The sequence below is a fragment of the Pleurodeles waltl genome, chromosome 6, assembly GCF_031143425.1.
Source record: "Pleurodeles waltl isolate 20211129_DDA chromosome 6, aPleWal1.hap1.20221129, whole genome shotgun sequence".
Taxonomy (NCBI): Eukaryota; Metazoa; Chordata; class Amphibia; order Caudata; family Salamandridae; genus Pleurodeles; species Pleurodeles waltl.
The window spans coordinates 546161511-546181768 of NC_090445.1; positions in this window are offsets into that span (position 1 = coordinate 546161511).

A 20258-nucleotide genomic window follows, 5' to 3' on the forward strand; every position below is an offset into this window, starting at 1 on the left:
AACCGCACCATCATCAATACATTGGCAAGCACTCACAATAGACCCTACCCAGGGACAAAACACACACACAATACAACCTACAACCAACAGAAAACAAACACACACAGTCATACAACCATACAACTTACCAATCAACATGCACATCGTATCTATCATACCACGCACTAAACACACACACGCACAGAGTCAAAGCACACAAAGCCACACAACACAGCAAAAAAAAACATGTCAACACAAACACCACTCAATACCATGACAACAGCATGTTTCAAACATACATATGCCCATCATGCAACACACACCCTATCACTGGGGGACAAAAGCTCTGCACACAACCTCACATACTGCCCAAACAATACAGGTAGCACAAGCACCACACACACACACACACACACACACACAAATACTGACACACAACTAATGTCAGCCAGGGACAGCTCTAACCTAGGAAAATAAATTCAGGACAAAGATGTAACCATGAAACCAACAACTGGTTGGTTCCAATATATTTCTCACAAAACTGATATGTAAGTCAAAGGCCATAGGCCAGTCCATAGTCTAAGCTTTGTGCACCAAAGCCACATATTGGTGCCCCGAACTTGACTCCTGACTGCCATGTAACCTCCAGAGGTAGGGGCATAAAGGGGGCAGGCAGGCATCTCAGGGATTATCTGGGAGGGGGTTGATGGTGGGGGGTTTGGGATTTGGCTTGGGAGGGGTATTTAATCTTAGATTTAGGGGGAGGTTGGGTTTTCTTGGGAGGGGTAGACTTCTTGGTGGGTAGAGGGGCATGGGTACTTGCAGGGGGTAGGGGAGGCCTTGGAGGTGTAAGGGGCGGACTTGGGGAGGGAAACAGAATGCTTAGGGGTCTCACGGTGGATAGGAGTGGGTAAAAGGGCAAACTCTGAGAGGACAGCTTTTTTGTACACACGGAGACAGTCAGAGAAAAGGGCTTTGGGTGTGGAGGGAGAGTGATTGGTTGTCTGAGGTGTTGGTGTAGATGTCTTGGGTGCATATTTGTGGGAGGTATGCTTGTGGGTGTCTGTTGAGTGGGTGAGTGAGGGCGTTTATGTGTCCTGGGGTGGAGGTGCTGGGGGATGCCGTGGTGGGTGGGCGACTGTCTGTTGGGGTGGTGACTTCAGGTATGGTGAATGTGCTGCATGTAGGAGTGTCATTGGTTGTGATGTCAGGGAGTATCCACTGGAGGAGGATTCCGAAGATGAAGTGGATCTTGTCTCTCCTGCGGCACTCCCCTTGCCCTCCAGGCCAGTGGATCCCTCGGTGTTCTCGTGACTGGAGGTCCTGTGGCCAGCGGCTTCCCCACTCAGCTGAGCCCTGTCTCCTTCGCCTGACGATGCTGGAAAACAGAGAGATAAGTATAGTCATCACATTACATCAACCTTTACACATCACGAACATTACATCTAGGCGTACTACACCCCCAAGTAGAACCACTCTGGTCCCAACATTGTGGCACAAAAAACATACAATACAGATCCCCATTATATATCAACTATGTAACACACCAGATAAGCCACCTATCTCTAAACAATAATACCATCCTATCAGTACAGCTATCACACTAACTATTCCTTCACAAGCTGACTTGGCAACATGATTTTGGATCCCTATCCAAAGCAACATCGTAAAACAACAACCAAGCAATGGGAAATAGTGGTAACATTGATGTTCACATAATACAGACACCAAATCTACACATACTCATAACATGACCTGATGTCATGTCCCAGGAAAGGAACCTCATCAGATGCTACACACAAGACAGCATGTTGCACACAAGCCAAAAACATTTCATGTCACAGTGTTTACAACCTTCACAATTGAAATTTCTCACATGCACTAACTTTGGAGTATGATAGAGTCTAAATCTATGTCACCAACACATGTACCAATAGTGTTGTAGAAAGGTATTATACAGACCTTGTGGACCTACTCATCTTAGTCATTCTCCACCTGAAAACAAAGTCATGTACACTTGAAGGGGCCTACTTAGCCCACAGAATTTACCCACAGGTAGCATACCAATACTTTAAATACAATGGACACCTGTTGTGTGCATGAAGGCCACATACAGTTCTACTAAACATGATGAGTGGCAACATCAATAGTTCATTATTTAAGTGGCAACATCACTATCCACACTTCAGACGTGAGTAATCTTACATCTGTATAGGAAAATTACAATGCAACAAACCACTTCTCTGAGGTTACCATACATCTTGAGGCAAGCCAAATGACTGACTACACATACCATTCCACCAACATGTAAATGTGAACTAACACACCTGCAATACAATTAAGTCAGTTCGAACAATTGGATTCCATACAAAAAGCCTCCAAAACGTATCCATATTAGCAGAAGTAAGTATGTTTAAGTTGTATCACAATGTTGGTATTGGCAGAACATAACAATGTACACATGATGTTGGCAAAAACCAATGTAGATTGTACCTATTGATAAGATGTTTTGGCCTATTTATCAATGCCACAACACCTTGGATTAGGATATTGCTGTGTAGCCACTTATCATCCAAAGAACATATACATGGTACTAATATTCTGAGCACTTATATCAATGATATGGGTTGCACTAGGAATCTAGTTATAACACCATGGTTTCTGATAGACTTGGGGTCTTTGGTTGGCAGTCAGGTTACCCCTTGTCCAAGCAAGGACCCTCACTCTAGTCAAGTTAAAAGAGAATCACCCTTAGCTAACCCCTGGTCACTCCCTTGGTAGCTTGGCACGAGCAGGCAGGCTTAACTTCAGAGTGCCAGGTGTAGAGAATTTGTACCAACACACAAAGGGGGTCATTCCGACGGGCTGGGGACCACGGAAGCACCGCCAACAGGCTGGCGGTGCTTCCAGGGCCATTCTGACTGCAGCGGTAAAGCCGCGGTCAGAAAAGGGGAACCAGCGGTTTCCCGCCGGTTTTCCCCTGGCCCAGGGAATCCTCCATGGTGGCGCTGCTTATCACTACATATTGAAGAGTGCCTTTAATTCATGTGTCACTAAATTGCTCGCACCATATGCTTTTGTGTAAACACAAAGTGATACTAATCTCAAAAAAGGTTTCATCATGCAGATTTCTAGTAGCTTGCAGGCACCCCATGAGGTTTAGATGTGTTTCATAGTGTATATAGACCTCACCTTCTGCTGTATGCCAGTGGCTTCTGAACCTTGGATCAGGAGGTTGTAATTTGTTCTTTTTGTTTGATATGTGTTTTTTGGAGAGTAGCATCAAATTACATCAGTGAAAATATTGAATCCTGTTTGTTCCTCAAAACGAAATTTCATGGTAGTTCTCTGGATTGGTTAGTTGCGCTTGTGTAATATGGTGTGTGACATAAAGTATCCCAGAACATGGCTTTATATGGAAAAGTGCTGCATTTATTCTGAGAGCTGCTGTAATCTTACAAGGTAAGGTTACTTATTGTGTTGCATGGCAGCTTAACTATCGTTAAATGGTTAATGCAAACATTAAGGGCCTCATTACTAGTTTGGCTGCCTCAGGACCGCCATGTTGACAGTGATGGTTGTACTGCCAAAAGGCTGGCGGAGACGGCTGCCAAATTATGACCACAGCGGTATTCCCAACAGAATACAGCCAAAGCACCACCGGCACCAGCACTGCGGTCAGACCGCCACAGATGATGGAAGGCACCTGCAGGGCAGAGGAGACCATGTTTCTGCCGGACAGATTACACAGTAGCACACCGCCAAGGTTTCCATCATGGTTGCACCACCACGGAAACCCAGGCAGAAACCAACTGCATTAAAGGAGACACTCACCTTCAGGAAGCCAAAATAGTCTGGATCCACCATAGAAACACAACTAGACATCATATCGCTGCTCCTGTTCACCCAAAGACTACAGAGTCTTCGCCGCCGAAAGCAACCGTAAGTACACACACTTACCTGTTCCTATTGTATATTGACAATGTTTGTACACTCACACAACATACCATCGGTAAAGGGGTGCGAGGGCGACACTCACACGTAACTTTACACTGACACGCACACTCACGTACAGCCGCACTCACATACAGCCACACACACAAGTACACATACTACCGCCACCACACACACACCCACACAAACACACACATCAAAAACACACACATCAAAAACACACACTTACCCAAGAAACATAGCACAGGCCCAGTCACACACAATACCACACCACACCACTTCACAAGAACACCACAACCGCACCATCATCAATACATTGGCAAGCACTCACAATAGACCCTACCCAGGGACAAAACACACACACAATACAACCTACAACCAACAGAAAACAAACACACACAGTCATACAACCATACAACTTACCAATCAACATGCACATCGTATCTATCATACCACGCACTAAACACACACACGCACACAGTCAAAGCACACAAAGCCACACAACACAGCAAAAAAAAACATGTCAACACAAACACCACTCAATACCATGACAACAGCATGTTTCAAACATACATATGCCCATCATGCAACACACACCCTATCACTGGGGGACAAAAGCTCTGCACACAACCTCACATACTGCCCAAACAATACAGGTAGCACAAGCACCACACACACACACACACACACAAATACTGACACACAACTAATGTCAGCCAGGAACAGCTCTAACCTAGGAAAATAAATTCAGGACAAAGATGTAACCATGAAACCAACAACTGGTTGGTTCCAATATATTTCTCACAAAACTGATATGTAAGTCAAAGGCCATAGGCCAGTCCATAGTCTAAGCTTTGTGCACCAAAGCCACATATTGGTGCCCCGAACTTGACTCCTGACTGCCATGTAACCTCCACAGGTAGGGGCATAAAGGGGGCAGGCAGGCATCTCAGGGATTATCTGGGAGGGGGTTGATGGTGGGGGGTTTGGGATTTGGCTTGGGAGGGGTGTTTAATCTTAGATTTAGGGGGAGGTTGGGTTTTCTTGGGAGGGGTAGACTTCTTGGTGGGTAGAGGGGCATGGGTACTTGCAGGGGGTAGGGGAGGCCTTGGAGGTGTAAGGGGCGGACTTGGGGAGGGAAACAGAATGCTTAGGGGTCTCACGGTGGATAGGAGTAGGTAAAAGGGCAAACTCTGAGAGGACAGCTTTTTTGTACACATGGAGACAGTCAGAGAAAAGGGCTTTGGGTGTGGAGGGAGAGTGATTGGTTGTCTGAGGTGTTGGTGTAGATGTCTTGGGTGCATATTTGTGGGAGGCATGCTTGTGGGTGTCTGTTGAGTGGGTGAGTGAGGGCGTTTATGTGTCCTGGGGTGGAGGTGCTGGGGGATGCCGTGGTGGGTGGGCGACTGTCTGTTGGGGTGGTGACTTCAGGTATGGTGAATGTGCTGCATGTAGGAGTGTCATTGGTTGTGATGTCAGGGAGTATCCACTGGAGGAGGATTCCGAAGATGAAGTGGATCTTGTCTCTCCTGCGGCACTCCCCTTGCCCTCCAGGCCAGTGGATCCCTCGGTGTTCTCGTGACTGGAGGTCCTGTGGCCAGCGGCTTCCCCACTCAGCTGAGCCCTGTCTCCTTCGCCTGCCGATGCTGGAAAACAGAGAGATAAGTATAGTCATCACATTTGTTTCATAACGTTACATCAACCTTTTCACATCACGAACATTACATCTAGGCGTACTACACCCCCAAGTAGAACCACTCTGGTCCCAACATTGTGGCACAAAAAACATACAATACAGATCCCCATTATATATCAACTATGTAACACACCAGATAAGCCACCTATCTCTAAACAATAATACCATCCTATCAGTACAGCTATCACACTAACTATTCCTTCACAAGCTGACTTGGCAACATGATTTTGGATCCCTATCCAAAGCAACATCGTAAAACAACAACCAAGCAATGGGAAATAGTGGTAACATTGATGTTCACATAATACAGACACCAAATCTACACATACTCATAACATGACCTGATGTCATGTCCCAGGAAAGGAACCTCATCAGATGCTACACACAAGACAGCATGTTGCACACAAGCCAAAAACATTTCATGTCACAGTGTTTACAACCTTCACAATTGAAATTTCTCACATGCACTAACTTTGGAGTATGATAGAGTCTAAATCTATGTCACCAACACATGTACCAATAGTGTTGTAGAAAGGTATTATACAGACCTTGTGGACCTACTCATCTTAGTCATTCTCCACCTGAAAACAAAGTCATGTACACTTGAAGGGGCCTACTTAGCCCACAGAATTTACCCACAGGTAGCATACCAATACTTTAAATACAATGGACACCTGTTGTGTGCATGAAGGCCACATACAGTTCTACTAAACATGATGAGTGGCAACATCAATAGTTCATTATTTAAGTGGCAACATCACTATCCACACTTCAGACGTGAGTAATCTTACATCTGTATAGGAAAATTACAATGCAACAAACCACTTCTCTGAGGTTACCATACATCTTGAGGCAAGCCAAATGACTGACTACACATACCATTCCACCAACATGTAAATGTGAACTAACACACCTGCAATACAATTAAGTCAGTTCGAACAATTGGATTCCATACAAAAAGCCTCCAAAACGTATCCATATTAGCAGAAGTAAGTATGTTTAAGTTGTATCACAATGTTGGTATTGGCAGAACATAACAATGTACACATGATGTTGGCAAAAACCAATGTAGATTGTACCTATTGATAAGATGTTTTGGCCTATTTATCAATGCCACAACACCTTGGATTAGGATATTGCTGTGTAGCCACTTATCATCCAAAGAACATATACATGGTACTAATATTCTGAGCACTTATATCAATGATATGGGTTGCACTAGGAATCTAGTTATACCACCATGGTTTCTGATAGACTTGGGGTCTTTGGTTGGCAGTCAGGTTACCCCTTGTCCAAGCAAGGACCCTCACTCTAGTCAAGTTAAAAGAGAATCACCCTTAGCTAACCCCTGGTCACTCCCTTGGTAGCTTGGCACGAGCAGGCAGGCTTAACTTCAGAGTGCCAGGTGTAGAGAATTTGTACCAACACACAAAGGGGGTCATTCCGACGGGCTGGGGACCACGGAAGCACCGCCAACAGGCTGGCGGTGCTTCCAGGGCCATTCTGACTGCAGCGGTAAAGCCGCGGTTAGAAAAGGGGAACCGGCGGTTTCCCGCCGGTTTTCCCCTGGCCCAGGGAATCCTCCATGGCGGCGCTGCTTATCACTACATATTGAAGAGTGCCTTTAATTCATGTGTCACTAAATTGCTCGCACCATATGCTTTTGTGTAAACACAAAGTGATACTAATCTCAAAAAAGGTTTCATCATGCAGATTTCTAGTAGCTTGCAGGCACCCCATGAGGTTTAGATGTGTTTCATAGTGTATATAGACCTCACCTTCTGCTGTATGCCAGTGGCTTCTGAACCTTGGATCAGGAGGTTGTAATTTGTTCTTTTTGTTTGATATGTGTTTTTTGGAGAGTAGCATCAAATTACATCAGTGAAAATATTGAATCCTGTTTGTTCCTCAAAACGAAATTTCATGGTAGTTCTCTGGATTGGTTAGTTGCGCTTGTGTAATATGGTGTGTGACATAAAGTATCCCAGAACATGGCTTTATATGGAAAAGTGCTGCATTTATTCTGAGAGCTGCTGTAATCTTACAAGGTAAGGTTACTTATTGTGTTGCATGGCAGCTTAACTATCGTTAAATGGTTAATGCAAACATTAAGGGCCTCATTACTAGTTTGGCTGCCTCAGGACCACCATGTTGACAGTGATGGTTGTACTGCCAAAAGGCTGGCGGAGACGGCTGCCAAATTATGACCACAGCGGTATTCCCAACAGAATACAGCCAAAGCACCACCGGCACCAGCACTGCGGTCAGACCGCCACAGATGATGGAAGGCACCTGCAGGGCAGAGGAGACCATGTTTCTGCCGGACAGATTACACAGTAGCACACCGCCAAGGCTTCCATCATGGTTGCACCACCACGGAAACCCAGGCAGAAACCAACTGCATTAAAGGAGACACTCACCTTCAGGAAGCCAAAATAGTCTGGATCCACCATAGAAACACAACTAGACATCATATCGCTGCTCCTGTTCACCCAAAGACTACAGAGTCTTCGCCGCCGACAGCAACCGTAAGTACACACACTTACCTGTTCCTATTGTATATTGACAATGTTTGTACACTCACACAACATACCATCGGTTCCAGGGCCATTCTGACTGCAGCGGTAAAGCCGCGGTCAGAAAAGGGGAACCGGCGGTTTCCCGCCGGTTTTCCCCTGGCCCAGGGAATCCTCCATGGCGGCGCTGCTTGCAGCGCCGCCATGGGGATTCCGACCCCCTTCCCGCCACCCTGTTTCTGGCGGTTTTCACCGCCAGAAACAGGATGGCGGGAACGGGTGTCGTGGGGCCCCTGGGGGCCCCTGCATTGCCCATGCCACTGGCATGGGCAGTGCAGGGGCCCCCTAACAGGGCCCCATAAAGATTTTCACTGTCTGCTTTGCAGACAGTGAATATCGCGACGGGTGCCACTGCACCCGTCGCACCCCTCCAACTCCGCCGGCTCCATTCGGAGCCGGCTTCCTTGTTGCAGGGCCTTCCCGCTGGGCCGGCGGGCGCCCTTTTGGGAAAGTCGGAATGACCCTCGCGGTCTTTTGACCGCGGAGCGGTCTTCCGACGGGGTTACTTTGGCGGGCGGCCTCCGCCACCCGCCACAGTCGGAATGACCCCCAAAGTAACTTAATTAAAACACTACAAAATGAGACAACACAGGTTTAGAAAAATAGAAAATATTTATCTAAACAAAACAAGACAAAAACAACAAAAATCCACAATACACAAGTCAAGTCAAGTTATCAGTTAAAAAACAAAAAGAGTCTTCATGTAATTGTAAACACAACGCTAATGCTGTTAGCGTGGAAATGTACCTGAGTGCGTCAAAAATAACCCTGCACGGGCGAGTATGCGTCAAAAGGGGCTTGCGATGTGTCTATATCACTCACGAGGGAGACCGTGCGTTGTTTCTCCCGCAGTTGAGTCGGCGTGTGTCGTTTTTTCTCTCCGCAGGAGAGCGATGCATCAATCCGAACTGCACTCTCGGGTCCGGGCAGGCCTTGTGTTGTTTTTAGCATGCCTAGCAATGTTTGTGTTGGAAATCCTGCCGCATGATGATCCGAAAACCATGCAGTGCTGGTTTTGATCTCACCAGCCTCCATCAGCAATGCTGTGCATAGTTTCTCCAGCCACGTGCGTCGATCCTCCAGCTGCGATGCAGGCGAGCATCGATTCTCAGCCACAAAGCCGGCGGCGAACCGATTTTTCAGCCACGTCTCAGAGTTGCGTCGATCTTTTCCCCGCACCGTGGTTTGGAACTCTTGTTCTGCCAGCTTCTCCTTTCAGGGTTCCAGGAACTGGATGGGCACCATTTGGCAGGGTAGGAGTCTCAGCAGAGGCTCCAGGTGCTGGCAGAGAGAAGTCTTTGCTGTCCCTAAGACTTCAACAACAGGAGGCAAGCTCTAATTCAAGCCCTTGGAGAGTTCTTCACAAGAAGGAAGGCAACACAAAGTCCAGTCTTTGTCCTCTTACATAGGCAGAAGCAGCAACTGCAGGATAGCTCCACAAAGCACAGTCACTGCAGCTCTTCTTCCTCAGCTCTTCTCCAGTCTGAGGTTCCTCTTGGTTTCAAGAAGTGTTCTAAAGTCTGTGGTTTTGGGAGCCCTTCTTATACCCATTTTGCCCTTTGAAGTAGGCTTACTTCAAAGAAGAGTCTCTCTTGTTTGTGAAATCCTGCCTTGCTCAGGCCAGGCCCCAGACACACACCAGGGGGTTGGAGACTGCATTGAGTGAGGGCAGGCACAGCCCTTTCAGGAGTGAGTGACCACTCCTCCCCTCCCTCCTAGCACAGATGGATCATCAGAATATGCGGGCTACACCCCAGCTCCCTTTGTGTCACTGTCTATAGAGAGGTACAAACAGCCCAACTGTCAAACTGACCCAGACAGGGAATCCACAAACAGGCAGAGTCACAGAAATGGTTTAAGCAAGAAAATGCCCACTGTCTAAAAGTGGCATTTTCAAACACACAATCTTAAAACCAACTTTACTTAAAAATGTATTTTTAAATTGTGAGTTCAGAGACCGTAAACTCCACCTGTCCATCTGCTCCCAAAGAGAATCTACACTTTAATCATATTTAAAGGTAGCCCCCATGTTAACTTATGAGAGAGATAGGCCTTGCAACAGTGAAAAACAAATTTTGCAGTATTTCACTGTCAGTTCATATAAAACACACCATGGCCCTCATTACAACCATGGCGGTCGGTGATAAAGCGGCGGTAAACACCGCCAACAGGCCAGCGGTAAAAAAATGGAATTATGACCATGATGGAAACCGCCAACACAGACAGCCACTTTAACACACTGACCGCCATGGCGGTAGCAACAAGCACCGCAGCGGTAACCGTCAACAGCCAGACGGAAGACAATGTACCACCCACCCTATTACAACAGCCCAATCCGCCACCTTTTCCGGGGCGGTACCAATGCCATCAAAAGCACGGTGGAAACAGTACACAGAAGGGAAACGACTCACCTCTGGACACTCAAGGAAGGACCACGACGCCATGGAGCCAGAACTTCAGATCTTCCCCATGCTGGTTTACCTCCTCCTACACCAGGAACACGAACGGAGGCAAAGACGACCACGGTGAGTACTGCACCTAGCACACACGGGAGGGGGGAGTAAAAAGAGAGTGACACACACACACAACACGCAACACCCCCACCCTCAGTCCCAACAACATACACACAAACAGATGCAACAACAGTACATATCCACCCCATACCCCTCAGGAATAACGCAAGGACAAAAGGAAGTGAGTAAAGTCAGTGTAATAATATAAATTTCAATAAATACGTCCTCAAAGCACAAAACAGTATCTACAATATATCCAAATGGAGGGACACTGCCCAGTCCAAATTGTCTGTGGCCCACAGGGCCATATCACATAGGCCAAGGCCCCACTTGACTCTTGCCTCAATATGGAGAGAACACTGCTGGGGCATCAGATCGAAAATACACAGACACCTCAGGGTGAAGGGGAAGGGGGAGCACCTCAACCAGAAGATGGTACCACGCCACTGCTGCTGAAGGGGGCTACATGCCCTCTGTGATGTCCTGGGGAGTTCAAAGCCACAGTCTCTCAAGTGGGTGGTTTGCCCACTGCTTGGTCCTGGGGAGTGCAAAGCTACAGTCTCTCAAGTGGGTGGATTGCCCACTGCTTGGTCCTGGGGAGTGCAAAGCCACAGTCTCTCTAGTGTGTGGTTTGCCCACTGCTTGGTCCTGGGGAGTGGAAAGCCACAGTCTCTCTAGTGGGTGGTTTGCCCACTGCTTGGTCCTGGGGAGTGCAAAGCCTCAGTCTTTTTAGTGGGTGGTTTGCCCACTGCTTGGTCCTGGGGAGTGCAAAGCCACAGTCTATCTAGTGGATGGCTTCTGCACTGCTTGGTCCTGGGGAGTGCAAAGCCACAGTCTCTCTAGTGGATGGCTTATCTACTGGTCCGGGAGAGGGCCTTGTGCCCAGTGTGCTTCATCCTGGCAAGGAGGTGGTGAATGGATGGCTTCTTCCACTGGTCCTAGAGGGGGCCTTGTCAGGAACAAGGCTGTGCACGGTCCATTTCCCATCCGAAGTTCCTCTGCGCTGATTTGCAGCGCTTTATGCGCACCACTGGTCACCCCCGCTTGTTCCAAGAATGGCCAGCAGCGTCGTTTACCCTGTGGTAAAGCTCACATAGCTGCAGGTCCAGGCCATTGGTGTTCAAGATGCACTTATCAGTGCTATCTTATGAAGGGTCTACATTTCCCATGTTTTTAGAGGCGGCGGTCATCTTGGGGTAGGGCTGGCCTATGAAGCTCAGCCACACCCAAGCTTGTGGCTCACTATTTTGAAGACTTCGATGCAGTCAGATCTCGAGGGACCTTCCTCTGGAGCAAAGCAGAATTTCTTCAATGCAGCTTGGCAGTAACTCAAAGGTTCCTGGTTTTCCATTTGGAATTCAGACACGAGTAGGTCGTACTCGTGGGCGGTAAGGTCGTGAAAAGCCCAAGTCAGAAGGGAGTTGTTTCTTCCTAACTTTCAGCATTCCCCTAGCCTAACGAGCATGGCATTTTAGGCCACTTGAGTTTAGCACTTCAGTTCATGGCAGCAACGCACTTAGAAAAAGCGCTTCAGTTCACGGCAGCAACGCGCTTTGATAAAGCGCTTCAGTTCACAGCAGCAACGCTCTTCGGAAAAAGCGCTTCAGTTCACGGCAGCAACGTGCTTAGGAAAAGCGCTTCAGTTCACGGCAGCAAAGCGCTTTGATAACGCGCTTCAGTTCACGGCAGCAAAGCTCTTTGATAACGCGCTTCAGCTCACGACAGCAACGCGCTTTGGAAAAGCGCTTCACTTCACTTCACTTCACTGCAGCAACGCGCTTTGGAAAAGCGCTTTAGTCCACGGCAGTAACGCGCTTTGGTACAGCGCTCCAGTTACCAGTAATAAAGTGCATCAATACAGGGCTCCAAATTCACAGGAATAACGCGCATTGGCATAGCGCTCCAATCAAGAGGAATTATGCGCATTGGCACAGCGCTTCAGTTTCAGAGGAGAAAAAGCGCATTGGCCTCAATGATCAAAAGCGCTTCAGTTCACAGAAAGTAAAGCGCCCTTGGCTCAGTACTTAAAGCGCTTTTAATTTACAGAAGAACATTTATGGAAAAAAGTTTCAAAGATAAATAAATCGCAGTTTCATTGTTTTAGAATGCATGATATGTGAGATACATATTAAGGTGTTTTATATTATGTGAAAAAACTCATTTAAGTGTTTACGAGTTTCTGAACTGAGATCTAATATTTAGAGTTTTATCAATGCATAAGTGGTTCCATGATTGATATTTGAGAGCGCGTCCATAGTCTAAAAACTCTAGTCTTCTCGGGACTCTGAGGTCTCAGTTCATTTTGGTTTTGTGATTTACAGAAGGGGCTATTGCCCAATTCATAAAGAGTTTCAATCTGGTATTATGAAAATGCATGTACGCAAAGGCTCTAATGTTGAGTTAGATTGTCATGAATGAGTATATGCATATTTGTTCTAACTTTTTCCTTTCAGATCTCTCTCCCAGCTGTTCCCTACCCCAATTCCCTTCCCCCCGCCTGGTTTCATCATAACTCTGTGCTATTAAAGCTTTCTGAGTTGGTGACACTGGGAGGTGGGCCTTCTTGTTCGGCAGCGTGCAGATCCCGAGGAAAAAACACTGTGACAGCCTTATGCCCAGTGTGCTTCATCCTGGCAAGGAGGGGGTGAATGGATGGCTTCTTCCACGGGTCCTGGAGAGGGCCTTGTGCCCAGTGTGCTTCATCCTGGCAAGGAGGGGGTGAGTGGATGGCTTCTTCCACTGGTTCTAGAGGGGGTGTTGTTCCCAGTGTGTATCATCCTGGCAAGAAGGGGGTGAGTGGATGCCTTCTTCCACTGGTTCTGGAGGGGGCCTTGTGCCCAGTGTGCTTCATCCTGGCAAGGAGGGGGTGAGTGGATGCCTTCTTCCACTAGTTCTGGAGGAGGCCTTGTGCCCTGTGATGCAGATCTTGGAGGGTGCAAGGTCACAGTCTCTTACCAGGGTGTCACACCTACAGTCTTTACAGGGGCAGGACGCACTACAGCCCATGGAGCCATGCCTACACACTGCCCGCCGGCGATGATGGCTGTTCAGTGGTGGCAGTGGCGGTGTTGGCGGCGGTGCTGCCTGTGGTGGGGGAGGCTCCAGTCCTTCTCCTACAGTCTCGGACGGCTGCCGCCTAGGGCTGCTGCTGCTGGCAGTGATACTGCTGGCGGTGCAGGTGGCGGTGCAGATGGCAGTGCTGTCTGTGGTGGGGGGAGGCTCCAGCCCTTCTCCTGTAACCTCGGACGGCTGCCCACTGGGGATGCTGCTGCTGGCAGTGGTGCTGCTGGTGGTGCAGGTGGCAGTGCTGGCAGCGGTGCAGGTGGCGGTGCTGCCTGTGGTGGGGGGAGGCTCCAGCCCTTCCCCTGCAGCCTCGGACGGCTGAAGTGCCATTGCTGGTGTTTGTTCAGAGGCTGCTCCAGCACCAGGCTCCACATCCATCCTGCCTGCGGCGTCTGTGCCTTTGTCAATGCCCTTGGCAGCTGGTGTTCCCTTCCTGCCTTTGGCAGCTGGTGGTGCCTCCTTGCGTCTGGCAGCTAGTGGTGCCTCCTTGCTTCTGCCAGCTGGTGGTACCTTTGTGGATTTGACAGCAGGTGCTCCCTTTTTGCCCTTGGCAGCTGGTGCAGGCACACTGGCTGTGTGGACGGGTGTCTTCACAGAGCCTCTCACAACTCCAACGGCTGCAGAAATGACCGTGGCCGTGGCCTGGGTGGCTGAGGTGCTAGCCTGGGTCCTGACCACCCTGGTCCAAAGTGAAGGACGGGTGGGGGGAGGGGCAGGGAAGAGGTCAAGGGGGAGAGGAAAAGCTTCTTTGGGACATTGGGCTGGGAAGAGGTTGAAGGTTTGGGAGTGGAGGAAGAGGGAGTGGTCGTAGGAGGTGTCTGTCTGCTGTGTTTGGGTGCAGGTGCATGGGCTGGATGCTGTTGTGAGGTGGATGGCTGTTGGGTGTCTCAGTGCTTGCGTTTGTGTACTTTGCGAAGAGGGGGCACAGACACAGTGGGAGAGGACACAGGGAACGTGTGCATGGATGTGGATGTGCATGGATGTGGGGGTGGTGACTGCCAGCGAGGGGCGTGTAGTGATAGGCATGCTGGTGATGGAGGCAGTGGATGAGGATGTAGTGCATGCCGGTGTGGGTGGAGATGCTACTGGTAGGGTGGTGGAAGAGGAGGAGGAGGAGGGGGATACAGTGGGGGCAGTGGATATTGGTGTGTCTCCATATGGATGGTGCTTGTGTGAGTGCCTGTGGGATGAAGTGTGGAGCTTGTGTTTGCCTGAGCCACTTCTGTGTGTTGATTTGGGTGCATGCTGGTCTGAAGGTGTGCTTGGGATAGGCTGGGGTGGAGGGGAATGGGACTGGGTAGAGGAAGTTAGAGGGGGAGGCTAGAGACAGGGACAATGGCTACCACCAGTGAGTTGGCCAGAGCCTGGAATGATCTCTGTTGGGCTGCCACGCCAGAGTGAATGCCCTCCAGGAATGCATTTGTTTGTTGCAAATGCCCTGCCAGACCCTGGATGGCATTCATTATGGTTGACTGCCCAACAGAGATGGATCGCAGGAGGTCAATAGACTCCTCACTGAAGGCAGTAGGGCTGACTGGGGCAGGGCCTGAGGTGCCTGGGGCGAAGGAGGTGTCCACCCTCCTGGGTGAACGGCCATGGGAAACATGCTGAGGGGCTGCTGTGTGGGTGGTGCTGGTATGGGGTTTGGCAGCTGTACCTGTTGGGGTGGCCACAGAGGTGTCCGCCACCACCAGGGAGCTTCCATCGGAGGAGGTGTCGCTGTCTGAACTGTCCCTTCCTGTCTCCCCTGTGGTGCTCCCCTCGCCCTCCGTCCCACTGGTGCCCTCACCGTCGGTGGATTCGGCTTCATGGGCCCTGTGGGATGCAGCTCCCTCCGTCGCCGGTGCCTCTGCTCCTCCACCAGATGATGCTAATGCACACAAGGACGGGGTGACAAACCAAAAAGGGGGTGGGAAGAGACAGAGGATACACTTGGTCAATGCCAGCAACACCACCACCGTTGGCGCACACTACACACAGGGAACAGCCCTATGCACTAGGCCATGCACTACCAGTTACAATGCTAGTCACCAGGCCATGGAGTACAATGCCTAACGCCAATAGCAGCACAGCTGAAACCCACAGGACCCTACCCAGTAGTACATGTCCACTAGCATATTTGGGGTTGGAGTGCATCAGACCCTGCCTATCATGGAACCTACCCTGCCATGTTCGTCCTGGCCTAGGGGCACCCACAGACCCACATCCCCCACCCAGCTAACACCTCAACACGTGCTATTTTCTGATTCAGAAACTGTACTCACCCCCTTGTGCCTGCTGTGATGCCTTCAAGCGCATAATCCAACTCCGGATAGGCCACCGCCAGAATGAGGAACATCAGGGGGGTCAGGGTACGACGGGCACCCCTTCCTCATTGGGAGGCCATCCCCACCTGGGCCTCCGCCGTCTTCCTTGCCCAGCGGCGCAGGTCCTCCCACCGTTTGCGACAGTGGGTGCTCCCCCTGTCAAAGACCCCCAGGGTCCGCACCTCCTTGGTGATGGCACGCCAAATACCCTTTTTCTGATGGGTGCTGAGCTGCAGAAAAAGATACATAAACAAAAGGAATTAGTCATACTGTCCGGACTGTTACACTCATGGTCCACCATATCCCTCCCATCCCCTTACGCACATACATTGACCACCTTACATGCAGCTCTCTGCCCAGGACTCCTCAGCCACCCCCCTCTTACACAAGGCTTACATACAAAGCACTCCATGCATTCATGCCATGTGCATTGTGCTCACAGTGTACTCACCTGTTGGTCTGGAGGACCATAAAGTAAACGGTACTGGGGTAGGACCCCATCCACCAGTCTCTCCACCTCCTCCGAAGTGAAGGCAGGGGCCCTTTCCCCAGACATTCGAGCCATGGTTGCTTCCAGACACAGGTCATAGCAGCACTTGCAGTGTAGGTTCTTTCATGTTGAAGGTCAGGTAGCAAGTGAGTGAACAGATAGAAAATGGCGGTCACATCCACTGCGGTGCGTACCGTCACCGCCGGCGTACATCACCATTGGCCACTGGAACCCATAGGGCCCAAGGATAACCAATGAGGTGTTGCACGGCAGTCCTCGACAGCCTCACGCAACAGCGCACAACGTCAGCGGAATTACCTCATTTGCACTTGTCCCTCCACACAGGTCAGGTGGCCGCCATTTGGGGGTGGGCAGGCCATGGCACCTAACTGTGTCACAGCAGACATAGGCACATTTACGGAATTACAAGTTCACATACTTTTTCTGTCAGAACATGCAAGGCATTTTACTCTGAGGATATGTTTGAATATGACCATCTGCTCACCGTTTTTCACCCTAGAGTTCAACCGCTGCGGATGAATAGGAGATGGAGACATCCCCCGTGTACAGACCCCGGGTGAACCTGGCTACAATCGAGGAAAGGGACATTATCCTTAGCTACAGACTTGATAGGGCCACAATCCAAGAGCTGTGTGGCCAATTGGAGACAGACCTGATCTCTGCTATACGTCACCCCACTGCGATCACCCCTCTTGTGCAAGTCCTATCAGTGCTACATTTCTTGGCAGGTGGCTCCTTCCAAGCGACAGTGGCCATGGCAGCAGGGATGTCACAGCCTATGTTCTCAAACTTGCTGACCAGAGTGTTGTCTGCCCTGATGAAACACATGCGCAGCTACATCGTTTTCCCCCAGGTGGAGGATTTGGCCACAGTGAAGGCTGACTTCTATGCACTGGGACATATCCCCAACATTATTGGTGCTATTGATGGTACACATATTGCCTTTGCCCCCCACCCGGAGAAATGAACAGGTGGACAGAAATTGAAAGAGCTATCACTCTATGAATGTGCAGATGGTGTGCCTGGCGGACCAGTACATCTCCCATGTCAATGCAAAGTATCCTGGGTCTGTGCATGATGACTTTATCCTGAGGAATAACAGAATCCCAAATGTAATGGCTCAACTCCAGAGGCACAGGGTGTGGCTAATAGGTGAGCCCATGGTCCCCACCCAGTGTCTGTTGGTATATGGGTGTGGGGTTGGCCCTAAGGGTGAGTGTTTGGCTAACAGGTATCCCTCGATATTTACAGGACTTTGGTTACCCCAACCTCTCATGGCCACTGACCCCAGTGAGGAATCCCAGGACAAGGGCAGAGGAAAGGTACAATGAAGCACATGGGCGAACAAGGAGGATCATTGAGCGCACCTTTGGCCTCCTGAAGGCCAGCTTCAGGTGCTTCCATCTAACTGGTGGATCCCTTTGCTACTCGCACATGAAGGTCTGTGTGATATATTGTAATCGTATATTGTATTTTGTATTTTGTATCTGGTGTTGCTCTCTCTTTGTTTGTATTTTATCATTGCCCTGTTATAATATCTTTGTGTTGGTATGTTTCTGTTACCCCCACTCTCTCTGTTGGTGTCTTCAGAATGTGGAAGCTTGAGGGTGGATTTCTGGAGACAGCAGCTGTGGGGACAGCAGCCTTATTCCTGTGTTCGTGGATGGAGTTTCTATTTATTGGACTAAAACTGTAATAAACTATTTACAGTCACTGTTAACCAGCTTTGGCATCTGATTTCCTGTTGATGACATCTATTTGATACTACACTTTGGCGACGATTGGTTTTCGGATCCTCGTGCAATTACCAAGAAACTTCAACGCGTTTCAACAGGTTTTGTTTTTGCTTGTAAACTTCAAGTACAAGGTACTGTGTCAGCATTTTTATTCTATATACATTTTTTTCTTTTGTTTTTTTATAACGCCCGTTGCTGTTCGCGCACTGTTTACTTTCGTGCGCTCTGATCGGCGACCTTAGCATCTGTTTCCTTGGTTGTTGGTGACGCTCTGTCTATTTGGAAACAGGTGACGCTGTCTTTTGCACTCTCTTCGTGTTATTCAGACATTTCCTAGCCACGTCTGACGCTTCCCGGCCGCATTACATTCGCGCTGCCTGTCCTATTCCTGTGGTGCCTACTAGCAACGTCTGGCGCATTTCAGCAGCGTTACATAGTATTCTGGTGGCTTATTTCAGTGGCAACAGTGCCGGCTTGCTTTTAATGTTGCCGTATTGGAACCTTGAGCAACTTTTAACCGGCAACTTAGTTTGTTTTTGCAATTGGTGTTTTCTGATTATTCCTGCACATTTCTGACTTCGTTTTTTTTCTTCGTGTCTGTAACAACGGGAATGTTTTTTTTCCTTTAGTCATCTTTGAAAAGTTTTGAAACATTTCTCAGTTTCAACAGATTTTTTCTTTTTTTTCTTGCTCTTCAAGTGGTGGACTTGCTGCAGCTATCATGCAGAACATTACTCAACCTCCATTTTTTCTTGCTCTTGGAGATCCTCCTATACCTTGGCCTAAATGGAAGAAAGTTTTCCTAACTTATATACGTGTTTGTGGCAGTAATTTAACTTCTGAAAGGAAACCTTCCGTTTTACAACACTTCCTGGGAGCTAAGGGGCAGGAGATTCTGGAAACCTTACCTGCCATAGTAACTTCTGATGGTGCTGAAGGCGGCACATCACTGAATGAATTTGATGCAACCTTACTTAGATTGGATAGACATTTTTTACCTAAAATTTCGATTATCTTGCAACAATATTATTTTGGGAAAAGTAAACAGAATGAGGATGAATTCATTGAGGATTTTGTCACTGCTTTAGGTAAACTTGCGTCTTCCTGTAATTTTGGGAAGAATGTTGAAGAGCGCATTCGAGATCAATTTATGCTGGAATGTAAGAGTGACAAAATTAGAGAAGCTTTGTGGTCGAAAAATTATCCAACCTTGGATGAAATACTAACGATTGCTAAACAAGTGGAACATCCTATGTCTTGCATAGAGAATTTGAGAAAATCGAAGAATGTTTCAGTGGATGTTCAAGTTCTTGATGTTAAATCTAAAATTAAGAGTCAAGCAAGTAATAGAACGAGGTTGTTATGTTATAGGTGTGGTTCAACTGCTCACCTTGCTAATAGCAAAGATTGTCCAGCTGTTCAGTTGACCTGTAACAAGTGGGGGAAGAAGGGTCATTATGCTAAATGTTGCAAGTCTTTAGCTAAATCGAAGGTTAAAGTTAATGAAATTGAATGTGATGAAGATCGAGATTTTGTTGTTCAGATTGTCAATTATGTCAATTGTGTATCCAGTGCTCGGTGTGAATATCCACCTGATGCTGTTGCTGTGAATGGTATCTCCATCTTTATGATGATGGATTCAGGTGCAAAACTTTCCCTTGTGTCTGAATATGATTTTGCAAAGCATTTTCAGGGGAAAGTTTCCGTTCTGGATCCTGATGTCACTCCGTATAGTTATGGTGGCAAACCTATCGAATTAAGGGGATACTTTGATGCAACTATTACATTCAAAGGGAACACTATATATGGCAAAATATATGTTCCTGTTGTTGCTGATACAATCTTAAGTTGGGCGCATCAAAAAATGCTGGGAATTATTTTGAATCCCAATTCAATTCCACAAGTGCAAGTTCAGGTTCAGAAA